Source organism: Ixodes scapularis, unplaced genomic scaffold, assembly GCF_016920785.2.
Source record: "Ixodes scapularis isolate PalLabHiFi unplaced genomic scaffold, ASM1692078v2 PGA_scaffold9__187_contigs__length_104089568, whole genome shotgun sequence".
Lineage (NCBI taxonomy): Eukaryota > Metazoa > Arthropoda > Arachnida > Ixodida > Ixodidae > Ixodes > Ixodes scapularis.
In genome coordinates this window covers 60,724,231-60,743,800 of record NW_024609884.1, presented here as the reverse complement: position 1 = coordinate 60,743,800, position 19,570 = coordinate 60,724,231, and the positions used below count along the sequence as shown (strand labels likewise).

Sequence of the window (19,570 nt, the reverse complement as noted above, 5' to 3'; positions counted from 1 at the left end):
AAACTTGCAACGTATGTTAATCTGGCAAACTTGAAAGATAGTGCTGATTAAAGAAAATTATTTTGAAAAGAAAATAACTTTTTTTGCACAAATGGAATTTTTGAGTAAATGAGGAGTCACTCATCATTTATATTGCTGTGCACCTTACTTCACCCCGAGTGAAGTAAGGTGCACAGCAATATTTTTTTAATGACAGCAGCAAAAATCAATTCTGCCAAAGCAGGGTTTTCTTTCAGGGACGCTATATTATTTTACATAAAACTTCATCTCGTGTTTGTGTGCAGCAGTGTTGTGGAGTTGCCACTCTGGTTTTGGAATAATTCCGGATTCATTCTGGACTTCCATAACCCCGGAATAGAAGGGGAGTGACTGGCGGCAGCGCTGGGAGAAACGAAATGGGAATGGAATGAGCTTGTTTCTTATGTGAGCTGCGTCAATCTCAGGCTAGGGCCTACAGCCTGCTAGTGCACGGCCAAAGTGACTCTTAAAAGAGCATAATAGACCATCTTCAAAAGTCTAGCTGCGCCATCGCCTGTCCGCCGTTGCTTGATCACCTACTCTGATTGAACACGAGGACTGTGTCGGCGTTTGGCACGAGCTCGGCGCAGCTCGTATTGAAAACAAGTGCTGCATCAGCGTTTGGTGAGTACTCGGATCCAATCACGTGCTTTGGGCCCAAGAAATGGCGATCATCAATGTTGCTTGATGGACTTTTGAAAAGGGTTTATTGCACTTAAGGTGACTGAAAGCTTAATTGTTGCACCGGTTCATGCTCCTTTAAGGGTGGAAGCGGCTCCCTTAGCAGAGCAAAGGACAAGGTGTCGTTCCTGGCACCACAAGACCTGACAAAGTGGCACTGTTGTGACCATACGCAATTATACTGCTGGTCAAAAGTCACCAGGCAAGGCCCAAGCTGTGTCGCCCCCTTCCTTGGATGCAGGCCTCCCCACTCCAGAGGCACGTGTGGAGTCAAAAGTGCCGTAACTGGCTCATGCTTCTGTGACACACATCAATGTCTGCAGTGCCCCCGAGTGCCACCAAGTGCTTTATGTGACGACTGCTTGGCTTAGTACAATCAGTGTTTTGAGGGTGTGTTTTGCTTTTGCAGTTGTCATTGCGTTTGATAAAGTAAGCTTTATGCTCCTTTTGGCAGCAACACAACGTAGTTGTCAAGAGCTATTTTTCACATTTGGGAATTAGAGGAATGGAATGGTGCAGCCATTCCAGGCGAGGGAATGGGCCCAGTGTATTAACTCCTAGGATGGAAAGGAATGGAATTCTCGGAAACACTATAATTCCCTGGAACGGAGTTGGGGTGAAATCAAGGTGCTCGTTCTGGAACGCTGATGCGCAGCGACGGACTCCTTGCATGGTCGACGCAGTTCTTTTCAGTTGTGTTCAAAGTTTCCTGCTGCAAGCTTTGCAAATTTTTTTTTTTTCTTGTTGGATATTTGTTGCTTTACAGGTGCAGTGATGGGGAATACCCTCTGGTTTGAGCATTTTGTTTTCTTTGTTGTGTTTTGCTTCATTCGGGAGGTGGGGGAGAGGCCTGGGCACATATAAAAAAAGCTACTTCTGTAAGAAATATTTTTCCTCTCATATTGGAAAGATTTCATATTCTGGTGAAGCAAAGCGTTTGGAAGCCACAAAAATAGCCCGAAAACTTCACACCACGAGGTCGACAAAAACTACCGAAACCCCAGAAGCTTGATATTGTTTTTCCATTTAATTTTTTTGGAAGTATGACGAATAGTTTTAACAAAATATTATTCAGCTAAAAACATGCCATAAAATACCGGAGAAGTGCCCACCCCACTTCCGCTGAAAACTGAATTAATCTAGACATGGGCACTTGTATGGTCAAATCGGGCGCTTAACATATGATTTGCGGAACTCCCAAGTTTGAGAGATGTTAATAGTGGGCGCTTGAACAAAGTCAGCACTTCCGCGGTATTTTACAGTAGTTATAAATTTTAAACATGGAACAGCTGATTATGCTATGTCTATTTTAATATTTTAATTAAGATATTCGCATTGTATATTAATTTGTGCATACAATTTTCTTATAAAGAAAAATTGTACAAGTGTATTGAGTTGTTCTTAGAGAGGTTCCACTTTGGACTAATTTTTACTGCATGTCTGTTAGAAGCAATTAATGATAGGGAGCTCGTGAAGTATTGTTTATACTGCAGGCATGGTGATTACATTATTATTTTGTTGGTGACTTTTTCTTAAATAGAACACTGTCTGTTTCAAGTACAATAATACCTCGTGATCTGTGCTCTTATTAGGTAAAGGAATCCCTCACTGAAGTTCCATCATTCAAACCCAAGAAATTCACGCGGCATCTTGTAAAATAAAGCAAATGCCGACATTTGGTGCTTGCGTTGTCTTGGCTGAGATTGTTACTTTGGCATCGACTAATTTATTTATTTATATTGGTGGTGGAAATGTTTGCATGCGGTTGCATGGTGACAAATCCAAGCCACAACATCCCTTCCCTGATTGTGCCCATGCGCTTTATTTACTAGGATTTATTTATCGGCGCCAACTTTTTTACTATATGTGCTCCCCCCCCCCCGCCCCCCCCCCCCCCCCCCCCCAAAAGAAAGAAATAAAGAAAGCAAAAACACAACATAAAGAAGAACACAATCTAAACCCCGAGACAAAGAGAAATAAAATAACAGACAAGACAACACAATTTCTCCTTGTCTCACGGTTTAGATTCTGATATTTTCTAACAGGTTTGCCTGCATACTTTCGCTCCTTGCACTTCTTATAAAGGACAAAATGGTCAAGCCAGAAGATTATAGAAGGCCATGGTCATGCAAAGGCATACCTTTCCATATTCCCATTCTCTTTGACTGGTGTCATCGGCAGTGGAAAGAGGCAACAGAATGTCCATCACACACAATTTTTTTTTTTAGAGTGTATAATGTTTGTGCATTATAGAACTGATTATATATTTAGTAAAAATCTAACAGCGCAAAGGACAAGGACAAGACGTAGAACAAGACAGAAAAAGCGCTTCTCCTGTCTTGATCTACATCTTGACCTTGCCCTTTGTGCTTTTCAATTTTTGTTATGTGTAGCCAACCAGTCCAACAGTTAATTTTATTATATGTTTAGGCAGCTCTGCAGTGGCAACGTCTGCTCCGTGGGTGAACGACAAAATAAAGTATGGTGCTCTCCGAGAAGTGTGTGGGGCTGTTCAGTAGTCCTGATGTAACTACAACAGTTTTTTTTTAGGTTTTTTTAAACCGATATATTGTGACATTAGTATGTGAATTCGTAAACAGCACAGGCAAAAAAGCTGAGTTTTTTTGGTTTTTTTTGCTTTTTGCCTGTTTTTTTGGGCATCACGTTATCTAATAAAACTATATTTCATTTGAAAATATGACTTTGTGTGAATGAAATACATTCTGAGGAGCTCGGGGATGCAGGTCCCCATCAAGGACGAGTCCACGGCACACTTTTCTTTTTACAATGACGTCCAAACAAAAATTCTGAATTGTGGATGGAACAGCCGTCCTATTATTGGAACCTATCCTGTTATTTCTGTTTAATTCTGGAACAGTGCCACTCTCCAGCGACTGAGCTTCTCCATTTCCAGGTTGAGGGTCCAAGGATAACTTATACAAAAGACCAACACATTTTTGTCAGTTTCTCATGGAAAGAAAGGACTTTCGTAAAAGGCGGAGGCCGATAAGGTAAAAAGGAAGCATCCCAGTGCCACCTGAAATCGTAAAATATTCCCATTTGAGTTCAAATTCAGCTGCAATATCCCTTAACAAACCAAACTTATCATGAAATATGTGCCACCATCTTGGTGGAACTTGCTAGTGACTCACGATGAAACCATAGACCTACCTGGCTTTGGACCTTGTTGAGCCCCTTCATGTATGCTTCATAAAGACAGCCTAGGTCCGTGCACCATGGAATCTGCAGTATAGCCACCAAAATAGTGAGTCAACACATACGAAGAATTGTCCTTGGTGCAAGTTTGCAGGACAACGTTATTACCTTCCAACAGGATTAATTAAAACTGGGACACATCACAAAAAACCTTGGGTGTCCCCAGAGCTGTATATAGAGAGAGAGTTTGGCCATTTATTGGGAAGTATAGGAGGCAAATGCTCTTCCTCACCCTTTCTTATGCCTGCTGCATAGGAAAGGGTTAGGAGGAGCATCGCCACTGGGAAAGGGCAAGTGCTACTTGCACCCTCTGTTGAACCATCAACGCAGCACATGTTTATTTTCAGCTTCAGTACTTGAATTCACTGTTACAAGAAAAAGAGAAACTGAAGCAGTTGTCGAATCAGTCAGTGGCTGATTGCAAGAACGAAATAACTGGAACCTCTGGCGAAGAACACCACTTTTGCAGCATTCAGTACAATCTTTGTACATTCAGTGAAAATATCCAACATATAATGTTGCAAATCTTATGTGTGACTCGTGGTCAACAAAATGGCGATGCATCATGAAATTATTTCTGGGCACCGATTTAAAGGGGGGTGCAACAATTTTAAGATTAAAGGAATTTGCATCTTGTCATTTTTCCCTTGTTTATCGTGTCCCAGAGGATAGAGAAAATATCTCCTTCATTCAAAGATGTCGCGATTCCTCTGCATATACATCGCACACTAAAGTCTAGCTTCTTCCCCCACCTGCAGCCGTGAGTGGCAGCCGAAGGAACTACGGTGAGAAGCTTCCATGACTTCGCTCAGCTCTAAGCTGCAGCATAACGCCCACTAATATGAGCAAAGAGAGGTAGAGGAAGCGTACTCGGTGAGAGCACACGGGAACCTACACGGCATCCCGAATTGCGTCACTAGGAGTGTGACCAGGTGTGACCCTGAACACTGGGAGTGAGTTGAGGGGTACCAGAAATGCCAATTTGTTTTTTTTTTTTTTCTGTTCTTTACTTCAAAAGTATCAGAGGGCAACTTCCACAAATTTTTGACCTAAGTCCGGAAATCGTTTGACCTAAGTCCGGAAAACTCCTTAAAGGGGGGGGGGGGGGGGGGGCCCCCCCCCTTTAAGGAGTTTTAACCTATTAATCTGTGACCTTTATTCAGTTTTGGTCTAATGTGAAGCATGTGTCTTGTGAAATTATATACCTTACAATTGGGAGCACAGCTGTTTCATTTCAGCTGTAGTTTTTTCTACATACATTCGAGTGCTGCAAGCCAATTATGGCAAAAGTAGGAGAGGGCTGAAGAAATACCTATACTGTAAACAACTTTATTTTTGTGGATTCAATATTTTGTGAATTTTGCATAGTGTGGGCTTAAAAAATATTTCACAGGCACAAAATTTTGAGATTTTGAGTGGTAAATTTTTTTTATAAAGTTTTCACAATATTTTTGAAGTCGGGAAAATTAGGTTTTCACAAAGGTTGTTTACAATGCACCTTTTTGCTGACATCAAGTTCCCAGCTGCTAACTACTCTAAAAGTAATTGAAAAGTTCAATATGTATTGTTTACCTCAAAATATATAATCAATTGAAATATGAAACAGCAGGCTTACCAAGAAAGGAGGCATGCTACTCTTGCTCCCGATTCATCTTGGGCAACATGAAAAATGGTACACAATGCCATTTATCAGGAATGTTTCCCAGCAGGAAGGTTAAAAAGAAACAGCCAAGTTTTGTTTTTATTATTTTTGGTACAGGAGTACAAGATGTTCATGGATGTGTGCACTGAAATAATGGCAACCTAGAGAAGAGATCTCGCCACTGATTAAATGCTCAATGCCGAGTTTGGCAGCGGCGCAGATATTGCTTGCAACATTTTCAAGATCACACTTTTGATCAATTGAGTGGGTAAGAAATTTAATGCATTACCAATTTTACTGTCCTAATTATAAATATGGTCCATAGAGCATGCCACATACCTGGACATGTCTCGGCAAGCGAAAACTGGATTTAGAAACAAATGTAGTCTTGGACAATCTCAGCTGAAATGACAAAAGAGGTACCAATGCCTCTTCCCGACACGAGAACTAGGGCAAGGTAGAGCTTGCACATGAGAGTGGCATCACTGTAACAGTATTTTCCTTTTCCCTGCTTTGGGTTGCACAGCAATGCTTCTAGACTTTTTGTTACCACCTCTATTATCTCTAGTATCTGGACCCATATTATTGTCGCAGGCTAAAGCATTCTTTGTATGGTAGGGCCAAGTCAGAATGTAGTGGCACTGTACTCGTCTGCATGCTGCCTTAGATATATCGGTGTTTGACAACTTTAGCTAATACTTTGCTCACTGGCATTCACAAATATGTTTGGTGTATTGTGCCATAACACAGAGGAGTATTTAATTATACATATAAAGAATTCCCAGCAGCCTTAAACAGAAGGCATGGGATCTTCGTCTTCAAGGATGCCAAGCTTCAGTGCATACCCATATAAAGCATTCTTAGTATACTTCATTTCAGCATAAATGGATGAAGAGCAAAAGCTATGACTCCTGTGAACCAATAAGAGCAAAAGAGTACATAACAGCTCTGTAACCGTTCATTCACACTGGAAGCGGATCCGCGTTTGCAAAGCGGTTGCGAACGCGGTTGTATAAAGATCCAGTGCAATTGCACGCGCACTCGATGTCATCAAGTGCGCGTGCAATTGTACTGGATCTTTATACAACCGCGTTCGCAACCGCTTTGCGAACGCGGATCCGCTTCCAGTGTGAATGAGCGGTAAGAGACTAGTGCATTCTGACGACAATTGTCGTGTCTCGCTCCGACAAACTGACTGGCTTGTTTGGGCTGTAGCTTTTATCGTTGGCCAAGTTATGCTGAAACGGAGTATAGTACATGGTTTGACATGACATGGCTGGGTGGCTTTATGGAACATCCCCAAACCCAGCAATGCGATGTCAACGTCTTACGACCAGCCTGAAAACTCATAGTAGCACGAAGAAACCGCTACCCTGGCCCTCAAGGAACACTGAGCAGCACTGCAGCTTCGCATCCCTAAGGACGAAAATCCTATACCTTCTGGTTAAGGCCGCTGAGCAGCGGTCAGACTTCAAGGATGCGAACAGGTGCTGTAGCGACGCATGTTAAGTGAGCGCTTCCTGAGAAGCAATCTCAGCTTGGGTACTGCAGTCGCCGTACCTTGCCTTCCGATGAAGACCAACCTCTGGCCAACCTAGGCCATCTCCACTAGGACCCCCCGGCACTGCAAACAGACCGTAATGCAGCATGGGCGCATCTCCCAGAGGGTACAGGCAAGCCTGCGTGCCTGCAAGAGTGAACTCATTTCACAGGGACTCCACATCACTGCAAGGTTGTCTTTATTTTGTGTATGAAGTAGGCCTCCAGGACAGCATTTAGTGCATTCCTCTTCATTCTCGTATCTCTCATACTCCATCCCTTTTGCTAGAGGCTCATGAACCAGCACCTACGGTACTAAGTATGTCAGAATTAAAAACATATTTTCAATCAATAAACATTGTTTGACAGTCAGACTGGGCAAACACTGGATCAAATTACAAAGCATTATTACTCTGCAGACAAGGGTTGGGACATAAATTCTCCCCGATTATGCTCCCCAATTGAATGACTGCAGTTCTAACCCTGTCCAAAATAAACCACCGGTTTTTCTGGGCGGGGCTGAATCAGCTGTTACTGTCCTTGCCAAAAACCTGCAGGTAAGTGGCTGTACTGCACTGACCAGTTCGAATGCGCTTCTCCACTGGCACCAGAGCCAAATGACGACTCATGCTGTCCATATTCCACTTCAGAAGCACAGGGACACCTTTCAAGAGACAGGAAAGGAGAAGAGCATGTATTTAATTTCACCTGCTGAATGGGCCATTTTCCATTTTGGTTCCTGGTGAGCTCCCCCAAAACTTGCATTTGTCTCCATCGTGGATTGAAATTCCCGCGAAAAGGGAAACCGCCACCTACTCTCGAACCCAAATATATATTAGGCAACAGCGCGCTACATTTGCTTTAATAACGTACCAAATGTCTCTAAAAAAAAAAAAAACTAAAAAAAAAAAGTGTTTTTTTTACCGTTAAAATAAAGTACACGAAGCCGAACGCTCAGTCCCAGCCCAGATGTTGGGACAATACGCCCAAGTTTACGAATGATCGTTTTCTGGTTCAAAAGTTATGCGCGATTTTCGGAAATTTTCACGAGGAAATGGGGCCCGTTCTCTGCAGTGGACGTCATTCACCTACATCCAAACATTCGCGGGCTTTTGGCGCCATTTTCTCGTTGAAAATTTTCGAAAATCGCTTAAAACTTTTGAACCGGCTAACAGCAAGTTCTGAAATTCTGGTATCTGGCCCACACCGTTCTAGCGCTACATTTGGGCCGCCACTTGGCGTTCGGCAATGCGTAGTTTATTTTTTGTAGTGAGAAATACGCCTCAACACCCGGTAGTACGATTGATCCCGGCCCACGTGCTGCGCCGCAGATACCGTGTAAGGTAGTGTTACCAGAGAATGCCTCGACAATCTACAAACATTGCGAAGTCCCGAAAACTGCCTCGTGGCAGAGTACGTCGAAATAAAAAGTTTTTAGTATTAGCCCTGCCCTCCACCCGTGGGGCCCGCCTCGAGATGCCGCAAACCCCGTTGGCCCAACGGCGAGGAAGCGAACCGGTTTCATGGCCACGGGAAAGGCATCTAGCTGCTAGTAGCGCAATCAGCCCCGTAAGGGAACGAGCGTTGTCACACCATAATTCCGTCTACATACGCATGTTTGAACATGAAAATATTAGTGTGCACTTTGACAGCCACCTCGGAAGGAACATTCCTTTCAACGCGGCCATTTCTAACCTCACAATGCCGAAACAAAGTACGAAGCCGCAAAAAGGCGTGCAGAGTCCCATGGTCTCATTCGTTGAACTGGGTCTCACGTTGGACGTAGCCAACCACATTCTCGGCGTGTCTTTGATCTCGATGCCCTCGCAAAGGATCAAGGCCCTACACGACTCGAGCAACTAGAGCCCGAAAAGCAGCCAACGGATCACAGTATACGACTGCATCCGTACAGGTTTGGTGCCTCCCACCTTGTGCCTTTCTGTGCGCTTCTGTGACGATGTATGTAGTTCAACCGTGCAACCACGAGGCGATTACGTCGGGCGATCAAATTATAAATACTCCTTGATTTACACAAAAAAACAACGCAAATTGTTTTCACTGAAAAGATGCCAGTCCCCATATTTAGGGACATCCGGGAGCAACTAGGGTCTTAGGTACTTGCCGGCATCGGAGAGAAATACACTGCCAGCTCGTATCGCGCGTGCTTCATCTGGACACGAGGGAAGGTTTTAAGCCTCCAGACACCCTAAAAACACGCTAGAGGCATCTTGAATGAGAATTTGGACAGTTTTGCTATCTTTCCGCTTCATGACGGCGTTCGTTTCAACTGCCCTGGGTTTCCAGGGACATTCCAGATATTCCCTAAGTGACGGGGACTTTTCTAGCATCGATTTAGCGCTCCTACCCAGACGTTTCTTGACTGCCGGTTGCGGAGGACGCTTCGTGAGCGGCTCAGTAGTTACGCCGACGATATGCGTTAGAAACATCCATTGGGTTCTATCACCTTCGGTAGTATGCGGGACAGTCTAAACTCCGTCTCATCAGCAAACTCGAAGCTCATCAACAACGAAAACTAGATGGAACACGCAACTGCGACAACAAAAGCAATATGGCGGTAAGTGCTTTTTTTTTTTTTGCTTCGAGTTCTGGTGTGCGGCCGGCGTGACAGCAATAATCAGGGAAGCGATACGAAGGTACTAAATCGCGGAGTAGCGGGAACGTTGCCTTTTGCGGTCACGTCGCCTTTCTGGCAACGTGGCCGCAAAATGGGCTCCGAGAAATGTCGCCGTACGGAAAGGCTTAGAAGGAAGTTCGGTCGGCTCGGTCGATACGGTGACCTCGCACTTGCTCCAAGTCACGCCATTTCAACGTAGAAGCCGCGGGGGACTGTTAAGGGCCGAGTCAACGGGAAACAGTCCTTGTAGGCTACGAATTTGAAACTGCAACCTGAGCACAGATCTGGCGCGGAATGGCGATTAGGCTTAAGATGGCGGTCGCTCTTTGTTCGGGCCTGCGATAAGCGCGGGCCCCCAGTCCGCTTTCCCGGGCTGTTTTCACTGTACCGACGCGGCCTTCCAGCGCGCAATCACGCTGCAGAGGACTGTTCGTAGGTTAGCGATTTTGAATGCCAACGTTTCTGACAAGATGGCGGCCGGACAGCCTCGTGTGACGTCAGCGAGGCGCTGAGGTCAGGCCGTTCCCGGAATTCCTAGCTCACGGGGAGGGGGCCCTGTTCGGTTTGGCGCCGATGGCTGAGCTGGCGCCTGTTTTCCTCTGCAGAAGACCGCGAGGCGTCCTGGTGAGTAGCGGGCGCCATGGTGGGTGCTGTGGCGAGCGGCGGCTGTGACAACGTCTGACCCCTGCAGTGGACCACCGGGAGGAATGGCGCCGAAAGCGGGGGGCCACCGGGCCCCAGGAGAGGAACGGCAACGACGTGTCCCCCATTGGGGGCCGTGAACTTCCACGGGCGGCTGTACCAGGCGTGCCCGGGCGCTCGGCGGCCGGTGGTTGGGCATCGGGTCGGAGGTTTCTCAGGTCAGACGCCCTTCGACCCGGGTTGGACCTTTCGGTCGCCTAGTGCCCGAGCACGCGTGGAAGGCCCCCGCCTCTCGGAAGACGGCTCTGGGGGACGTCCGGGACCCGCCCGGGGGTTCGGCGGGTCGTTGGTCCGGTCTGGGGCCCCAGGTTTTTGAGGTCAGACGCCCTGGGACCTCGGCTGCGAACGGCGGTCCACTTAAGCCCCGAGCTGGGCCCGGGCCGGGGTGGGGGGTGTAGTGGGTCCAGGCGGGCCCCGGGGTTCGGCGGCTGCTGGAATCAGTCTCGAGTCGGAGGTTTTTGAGGTCAGACGCCCTCCGACTCAGACTGCCGTCCGCCGGTCCCTTGACCCCAGAGCGCGCGTGGACCGTCGAGCGGACCCACTTGGGCATCCGGGCTCTTCCATCGGGGCGCCAGAGTGGCCCGGCGCTTCGGCCGCGGTCGGCTCGCGGTCGGGGGCGGGGGTTTTGAGGTCAGACGCCCTCCGTCCCGCACCGTGGAGACGTCGTGCGCCTTGGCGCCGAGCGTCTGTGGACCAACCCCGAGTCTTTGAGGAGCAGGGTTGTCCGGGTCCCTGGCTGTTGGCGCCTCTGGGCGCGCAGCCCGCACGTGCGTGGCCGGTCGCGGCTCGTCCGCTGTGACGGCCGTCGGGGCCTTAGGCTGCGCGTTCGCGCGTGGCCGAGGTGGCCGGCGAGCGGCGCAGTGGACGCGATTGGCACTAAGAAAGGCGTCCGCCTGTTGGGCGTCCCGCGCCCGGTGTTTGATCTGGCTGCGACGGGGGCCCTCGGTGGCCGCCCCTTAATGTCCGGCCAGGCCAGTCTCTGCCCCCTTAGGGTCCCTCCGCGGCGGTCGGTGCCCTCGGGCTGCTGCCGGGACCCGGCGGGGCTTCGCGCTCGCGGGGGGGTTGTGCGGTTCAGCCAGCGCCCGGCAGGCCCCTCGCAGGTCGTCGCTGGAACGTCGATGCGGGCGTCCTCGGCCGACCCTCCGTGCCCGGTGGATACAACGGAGCGGCGCGCCCCGGCGGACGCCCGCCACCGAGGGACCTCGCCAAGATCGTGTGTGTGTGTGTGGTGTGGTGCGTGCCAATGCGGTGCAGTGCAGTGTTCTCGCGGTCCCCCTCTCTATCAGTGCGCCGGGCGCTGGCTGGCTCGCACAAGCCTCCCGCGTGGCTCGTTCCCTCGGCCGACCCGAGAGCGCCGCCTGGGGCCGGCACGCTGGCGCCGGGGCCGGTTCGAGCTGGCCTGCGTCTATTCCAAACCGAGCGTAGGGCCCGTCTTGGGCCGCCGGGTTGCGGGCTCGCTTCGGCGTTCGTGGACGCCCAAAAACGGGGTTCCGCCGCGTCGGCCGCCAAGCATTGGCGGGCGCCGCCCACGGGCGCTACAGGGCGCTTCCCGAGGGGCCCCCCGCGTCGACTGCCCGAAGACGCCAGAAGACTCCGGACTGCTGAGCCCGCTGGACTACCGGACGTGCTGGACAGGCCGCCCCGCAAGGTGAGAAGGCGGCGGCTCCCACGCGCTCTGTGCCACTTTCTCCCTCTCGGCAGGCGGATCCTGGTGGAACGAGCTGACAGTGATGTGTTCGCTGCTTCCACGGCGCTGGACAGAAGCCGCCGACGCGCAGCGATCCAAGTTTTGCTGCTGCCACGATCGAAGACCATCGAAGATCGAAGACCATCGGAGGCACCTCGAGACACGTCACTGGTTGCTAGGGAAAGGGGTGGGACGTCATAGACATTAAACACGTGTGTTGTGCAAGTGTGTGCTCATCGCTGGACTCCGGTCTCGAGCCTGTCACCAGGAAGAAGACCGCAAGAACCTTCGGACTTCAGCTACTGCTTGACCGAGGGCCGCAAGAACCTTCGAACTTCGGTCACTGCTTGAATGAGGGCCATCGCCTCGGCGACGCCCGTCGTTTCCTCTGGGCGCTGTCTTGCTGAGTGTGGCTGCACCCAGAGCGAGCCAATAAACCGCATCTTCCAAACAGAGTCGGGGTGCCCTCTTTGATGAGTGTCACCTGCCTGCAGCAAGCTGGAGAGCGAGCCAAATAAACTGCATGTTCTTCATCAAGTCGGCTCTGCCTTTTTACTTCTCCAGTCAAAACACGACGCGAAGTTGTGTGTCCCGACAGATGAGTTTACAGGAATATTTTAAGCACAAAAATGAACTGCACTGGCGGAAGGACATTCATTGTCCACCCGAATATAGCGCTAGCGGTCCAAGCCAGACTCCAGTTTCAGTACTATCCGTCATCTTGTTAGAATGGCGATTTGCTGAAATTTCTGTGGAAAAAAGGCGGCCGACAAAGTTAATAAATACAGGCCCCATTTTTCCCATTGAAATTTTCAAAATATCGTGACTCGATTGAGACAACTGTTCTGGAACTTTAACATCTGGTTTGGACCGGTAGCGCTACATTGGGGTGGAGAATGGGCATTCGACAATGCATACTTTGTTCTTGCAATGAAGAAAACGATTTTTTTTGTGTGTGTGTGTGTGTGTTGCTGTACATGTGCGAACGAGCGGTCGCCGGTTATTGCTGTTGCCAGAACTCAAAAAGGTAGGGCGAGAGAAAGGAAGGCTGGGGAGGAGGAAGCATGACGGAACACTGGAGGAGAGATGGGGAAACCTCTTTTTAGCGTTTCGTCTGCTTCCTCCTCCCCGGCCTTCCTTTCCCTCGCCCTACCTTCTTGAGTTGCAACGGACTATAGTGCATTTGAGAATGCTCAATTAAGGCCTCCTAAATGGTAATGGTTGATTGTTGCCAATACCGTGCCGAAGTGGAGTGAAAAGCGCCGATATGTTCGCACAAACAGTGTCGTGGAGTGTACTTTTTTGTCCGTCGTGATGGGCGTGCGTATTCTTCACATCGGACTGGCCGCGAAGTCGGGTGTGGCACATCTGGTCCCTGCGTCGTGCGAAATCAGCCGGGCAGAACGGGGAATGCATGCTGCATTTCTTTGGCAAAAAGGAATACACTTTTTTTTTTTTTTTTTAGACGACGCATAACATTAACATTTGCTAAAAATATTCAGAAAGGGTTAGTAATCGTTAAAATTCTTGAGGTGATCCAGGCAGGCCGGTTTGGATCAACTGTTTTAGAGTGGTTGAACGCCCGTTTTATCTTTTTCCGCTTCGGAAGACCGACTTTTTAACCGCTCGTTTCATTCGTAAGAAATTTGCGAGGAATATTTGTACGGGCGGGAGGATGCCACGCAGTTTTCACATTCATCCTTCGAAGAATTTCGTAAAAGTACATCTTAAAAACACTGCCCCCACTGAAAAAAGGCATCGCCGAGGAACAGTGGTGATACGTTTTGGAATAGCGTACGCAAAGAAATAGCGTCGTCATCACTGCGGCTAAAGATCGTTTCGGATCGGCGCATGGTGACGACTTAATTTCTTATTTTTTCACGTCCTCTATTCTAAAGCACGCTATTGGTCTTTATTATTATTTTTAGTGAAAGGCTACATTCTAAAAAAAGTCTGTGCGTCTACTTTCACGCACAACACTCGGAGAGCCAGTCGCCGCAACTTACGGAGGCAGTTCAGCCAATGACGATGCGGAAACATGTTTAGATCAAAAATGCAAGCGTGACGTTTTGCATTGCTTAATGTCGCAACTCAGACTGCGTTTTTTGGTCTAAACATATGTTTCCGCATCGTTATTCGCTGAGCTACCTCCGTAAGTTGCGGTGATTGGCTCTCCGAGTGTTGTGCGTGAAAGTAGACTTACATACATTTGTTTAGAGTGTAGGAGTGTTGGGAACGCGATAATCTAATTATCCGTGTTCCGCCACTGCTGGCTTTGCGCCTGCTTCACGAGTGGTAACTTTGGCGCGCCCCCGAGTTTCCCACGAGCTTCAAGTGGCTCTAGAAAGAGTTGATTCATGGTTTTTGATGACGTCTATTTTCACAAATTAAAAAGTTAATTAACACATTTGTATTAATTAGCCGACTTATCGCAAAGATTAGCCACCCATATAATGTCCCCCTGGCCGTGTAACTCACTCGCACAAACCGCATCAGTGTAGTTTTTATGGTTTTTTTTAAACAAATCTTTAAAGAATAAAAAAAAAAAAAAACACCCTATATATATTTTTTTAAATTTATTTTATTTACAAGATGCTGCAGGACTGTGATCCGGCCCAAGCAGAAGTAGATGCGGCTTTTTTCACGTGATACCCAGCATTTTACATCACAAGAAAAGGAGGGGTGATTAAAAACACATGAAACACGAATTACACTTCAAAAAGGTGTTCAATTCATCGTAGAACATTGTCCGAAGTAAAAAAAATATGGGGAGGCAAGGAGTTGAATCTGTTGTACACTTCTGGGGAAAAATAACATGTGTTTAGACCAAAAAACGCAGTCTGAGTTGTGACATTAAGCAATGCAAGCATGACGTTTTGCATTGCTTAATGTCACAACGCAGACTACGTTTTTTTGGTCTAAACATATGTTTCGGCATCGTCATTCGCTCAGCTGCCTCCGTAAGTTGCGCTGATTGGCTCTCCGAGTGTTGTGCGGGAAAGTAAACGCACGGGCTTTTTTTAGAGTGTAGAGGAATGATGTTGTTAGTTCTAATTAATTCCGTAGGAGAGTCATGCCGGCGATAATGATTATATATAAAACAAACTGCTAGTCTCTGGACCTGCTCAAGCCTGTTAATGTCTTTCTTCGTGAAAGGATCCCATACAGTGCAAAAATCAGCGCTTACACTCTAAAAAAAGCCCGTGAGTCTACTTTCCCGCACAGCACTCGTAGAGCCAATCACCGCAACTTACGGAGGCATCTCAGCCAATGACGATGCGCAAACATATGTTTAGACCAAAAAACGCAGTCTGAGTTGTGACATTAAGCAGTGCAAGCGTGACGTTTTGCATTGCTTAATGTCACAACTCAGACTGCGTCTTTTGGTCTAAACACATGTTTCCGCATCGTAATTGGCTGAGATGCCTCCGTAAGTTGCGGTGATTGGCTCTACGAGTGCTGTGCGGGAAAGTAGACGCACGGGTTTTTTTTAGAGGGTAAAGTCTGGGAGGTCTCAGGGGATCCGGGACCCCCCCTCCAATTTTGGCGGGGGGTCTGAGACCCCCCTTATACCTAAGGTCCCTTTGTCTTAGTCCCGTGCTTTGGGAACAGAGATGACAAGTCCTGGATAAATCGAAAGAATGCATAGCTGTAGAAATATGCTGTAGAAGTGTCGGTTTAATGTTACCCAAGGAACATATATAGAGCCCCCCCCTCCCCCCCCCCCTCCCCTCCTTTTTACGGGGGCCTCTCTACCTGTGCTCGAGCTAGGAGAGACCCCCCCCCCCCCCCACCTCAGACTGAAGAGAGACTTTAAGCTCTGGCATGCGTACTCCAACCGAGACCTTATTATAGGCCAGAAGTTTGACATGAGAGGGTACGTATTTAAGCTTGCGCCTCACTAGGCCTAATTTACGACGTGCAGGTGCACATATTTGTTGAATGTGTGAGGACCAATAGAGGTTGTTAGTAATCATAACGACAAGGGGCTTAAAACTGTCCGTTTGAGAAATGATTGTATTGCCAACATTATAATCAAACACATGGGGGCCCTTTTTGTTGGTGATACACATAAACACAGATTTGTCTTGATCAAGTTTCATTTCCCAGAGATCGCACAAGTTAGAAATTGCATTTAGATTCTCATTCTGCACAGCCTGGTCGCTAATAGAGTTAATCGCCTTGAACAATAAGCAGTCATCAACAAATGAACGAATACTCACACTCTCGTCGATGCGTGAGGTTAAATCATTATATAAAATGAGAAAAGTAGCGGACCAAGGACACTTCCTTGCGGGACACCAGAATTTGCAGAAAGGGGATCTGAATGATGACCGCCTACATCGCAAATTGTTTGCGCATTTCTTGATAAGAGGAAATTCATTTTACAACCGTACTGGGAAAGCCAATTTAGTTAAGTTTGAATAGGAGACCGGTATGGAGACCCTATCAAATGCTTTGCTCAAGTTGAGAAAGATTACGTCAATTTGGCCGAATTTATCGACTATTGAAGCGAAAGAATGAACAGTAGAAATAAGTTCTGTGGCAGTGGAAAGGCCTTTAGGGAAGCCACGCTGAAAAGGCGAGATTATGTCATACTTATCTAAGAATTCAGTCATGTAATTAACAACATTGCGGTATACCCGCACATGACGTACGTAAGTGACGGGGCCGCCAGTCATTTTAAGATTCGCTACCAGCTTCACCAGTTTGCAAAGAACAATTGCCCACAAGCCAAGTGGTTATTTTCTGCATCTGGACATGGAAAAATGCATGCGACAGATTTTGCGGACTCGTGAAGCACCAGGCCATGCTGAACAACCCGAGAGAACGTTAAATAAACGCAATTCAGACGGCCAGGACAATGGTGAGCGTTCTATCCGAGAAACTGAAAGGCGCCCATCTGGGGCCCTAAACTCGTCAAACACGAAGTTTGAGCCAAAAGTTTGCGGAGCGCGCCGATTGGACGTCGTCGAAAAAAGCGCCCAGTCATCGTCGTGATAGGCCAATCAGTGCGCTCCGTCAACTTCGGCCTCACCTTTGTGTTTGGCGAGTTTAGAGGTTCTGGTGTGTCTAAACGAAAATAAAGTTGTTCGGCATTGTCAAAAAAAAAAAAAAGAAAAAAAAAAGTGGCTGACGGTGCGTGCCTTTTATGGCATTCAGTGTTGGCACGCATGGCGGCTGTGCAAGTCATCGACAGAAGAGACCCGTGACATGTATGTAGCACGGACAGTTGGATCCAGTTAGAAGAAACTTTATTAAATGGGTACAGCGAGGAAAGCCTTAGCGTAAAGTGTTGAATTTGATTCTCCAAGGACTGCTCATTTTTAATGCAGGCACATCGTATTTATCAGTTTTCTTCGCGGGGCATTAAACCTACAGTTTTACTTGGTAATTGCTTATAATCTTTATCTGATCACCATATGAGAATCACGAAACTTTATCCACGCACAGGATAAAATATCATGGCTTGCCACGATCCATTCGTACACCGAGAGTATCAAAGCTAGGGATGCCGCGAACTTTTTCGATATCGAAGTTTCGACTATTGAATCAAGCGGTTCGAAAGTTTCGAAAGATGTCGAATTTTCGACCTTTCTATATATTGTAAAATTCGACGGAAGTCGAATTTTCGATTTTGTTAAACTAAGAAGTTCGACGCTTTTCGAACTGTCGAACTTATGACGCTAAGAAATTCGATCCTTTTCGAACTTTCGAACTTATTACGCTGCAAAATTCGATGCTTGTCGAACTTTAGACCTTGATATACCAAAAAATTCGATTATTTTTGAACTTTCGAACTTCTTGCATTAAAAAATTCGAAGCCTTTCGAACTTTCGAATTTCCTACGCTAAGGAATTCGATAATTTTCGAACTTATTTATCAAGAGAATTCGAAAAGTTTCAAATTTTCGAATCCTGACATGTCAAAAGTTCGACGATCTTCTAACATTTAGGGTAAAAGTTCGACGGTCGTCGAACTTCGAAAGACCGACGGACGGTTTCATTTGAATTCAAGTAGTGAGGTACATTCGTAATTCTTTTTTTTTCTCGAATTTTCACATGCGGTGCTGCGTTCCTTACGAAAGACAATGCCGTTTATTTCAATGTTCTGGCGGGCTTAGTTTTAAAGAAATAAATTCCCCAAGGGGCGAGGAAGGACGACAGTTTTTCGACGATTGTCGTTTGTGCCATATTTGAAGCGCGCTATAGCCGAAGCTATATATAGTAGAGATGTTAAACTTTTTTAAGAATGATCTATGTATAGCCTAGGTAAGAGTCGTCTTAAGATGTGATTATTGTTATTTAAGATAAGTTTCGAAGAAATGTCCAAACATATATCTATGGGTAGTTATGCCCTAAACTTGGTATTTTTTTCGTCTAAGTTGTTTGAGGTGTCGCATTCAAATTAACACTACAGACAGTACATATCATTGCCATCTGCAGAATACAAAATAATGTATCTATTGTTTTTTCACGTTCAGGATTAAATTAACTCATGGGAGAAGATATCTAATATTGTTCAAGTTCAGCACGTCATTAAAAAATAAACATTTGTTTTTTTCGCTTCACGTTCTTGGGACGTGTTTCTTTTAGCCTGCACACATTTTGGTAGGAGAAACGTGTTTCGAAGTTCTGAGCTTCTGAATATGCAAGAATACAACACTTACGGCGAATTCTTGATAGTTTTTTTTTTTTCTTCAGCTTTTTATCCCCGCATTTATTGTTATGTTTATTTTTTAATTTCTTTTTATCAATGGCACAGTTATTCAGGTCGAAAAGACATAGCTGTGAACTTCCGAACCACTAAGCATGTGACAAGTAGTGCCTTCTGACAACGAGTTTTCGAGAATGACCATCTACTCGATCTTTTATGCAGTGAAGAGCGACAGCAGCTAAACATATGCATAAATAATTTCAGACTAAAATAACCTCGACCACGCCCTCTTTCCCCGTATTGTTTTCTTTAACAGTCCGAAATATCTGGAAGGGGTAAAGGGGGGCTGCAGCCACGCCCCCCCCCCCCCCCCCCCCCCCCCCCCTTCCCGTTTTTCTTCTTCCGACGCCACTTGTAGAACGCTCCTCGACCTCGAGTTGTGTCGGCTTCTGTGCTTTTTTGCGAGGCAATTCCTCCGTCCCAGAAAATAAACCTCCAGGACAATTACAAACTTAATTTACTATATGTCAGCGTCACTCGGGCGGCGTTCGATTGGACTACTACCAGCGTGCAAGGGGTAGGGAGGTAGTTTGCCAGGTCGCTTCAAGGTTTTTTGAGCTTCAACCTCATGCCCGCCCCTGGACGCTTCGAACTGGATGAGTATCGTAAAACAGCACGTTTGTGTGATCACTACTGTGTGATGCACGCTAAAGACCCCCCCCCCCCCTCCCCTCCCTCCCTCCCTCCCCCCCCCCCCCCCCCGCATGGGCTGGCGGTCAAAATTACTGATCTA

General features: G+C 47.0%; 1 long non-coding RNA gene and 1 other non-coding gene across 6 annotated transcripts in view; one reads left to right on the top strand and one right to left on the bottom strand.

Annotated features, from left to right (window-relative positions):
* LOC115322982 overlaps positions 1-9,114 on the bottom strand; it is a 31,411-nt gene extending 22,297 nt beyond the window's left edge. Inside the window, exons 1-5 of one of the 5 annotated variants that reach the window (XR_005717051.3) lie at positions 9,025-9,114; positions 7,677-7,760; positions 7,118-7,244; positions 5,531-5,567; positions 3,871-3,942 (exon numbers count right to left, since the gene is read on the bottom strand). This is a non-coding gene — a long non-coding RNA (uncharacterized LOC115322982). Of the gene's footprint in view, positions 1-2,839; positions 2,904-3,870; positions 3,943-5,530; positions 5,568-7,117; positions 7,245-7,676; positions 7,761-8,791; positions 8,855-9,024 lie in introns of those variants that run through there. The other 4 variants (XR_003919109.4, XR_005717049.3, XR_005717050.3 and 1 more) reach the window with 4 other exon arrangements.
* A 46-nt stretch (positions 9,115-9,160) lies between these two features.
* Positions 9,161-12,657, top strand: LOC8027574. The gene is made up of 4 exons (XR_005717053.3): positions 9,161-9,671; positions 10,337-10,355; positions 10,423-12,081; positions 12,135-12,657. It is a non-coding gene; the product is annotated as an uncharacterized LOC8027574 (transcript).
* Positions 12,658-19,570: the final 6,913 nt, after the last annotated feature.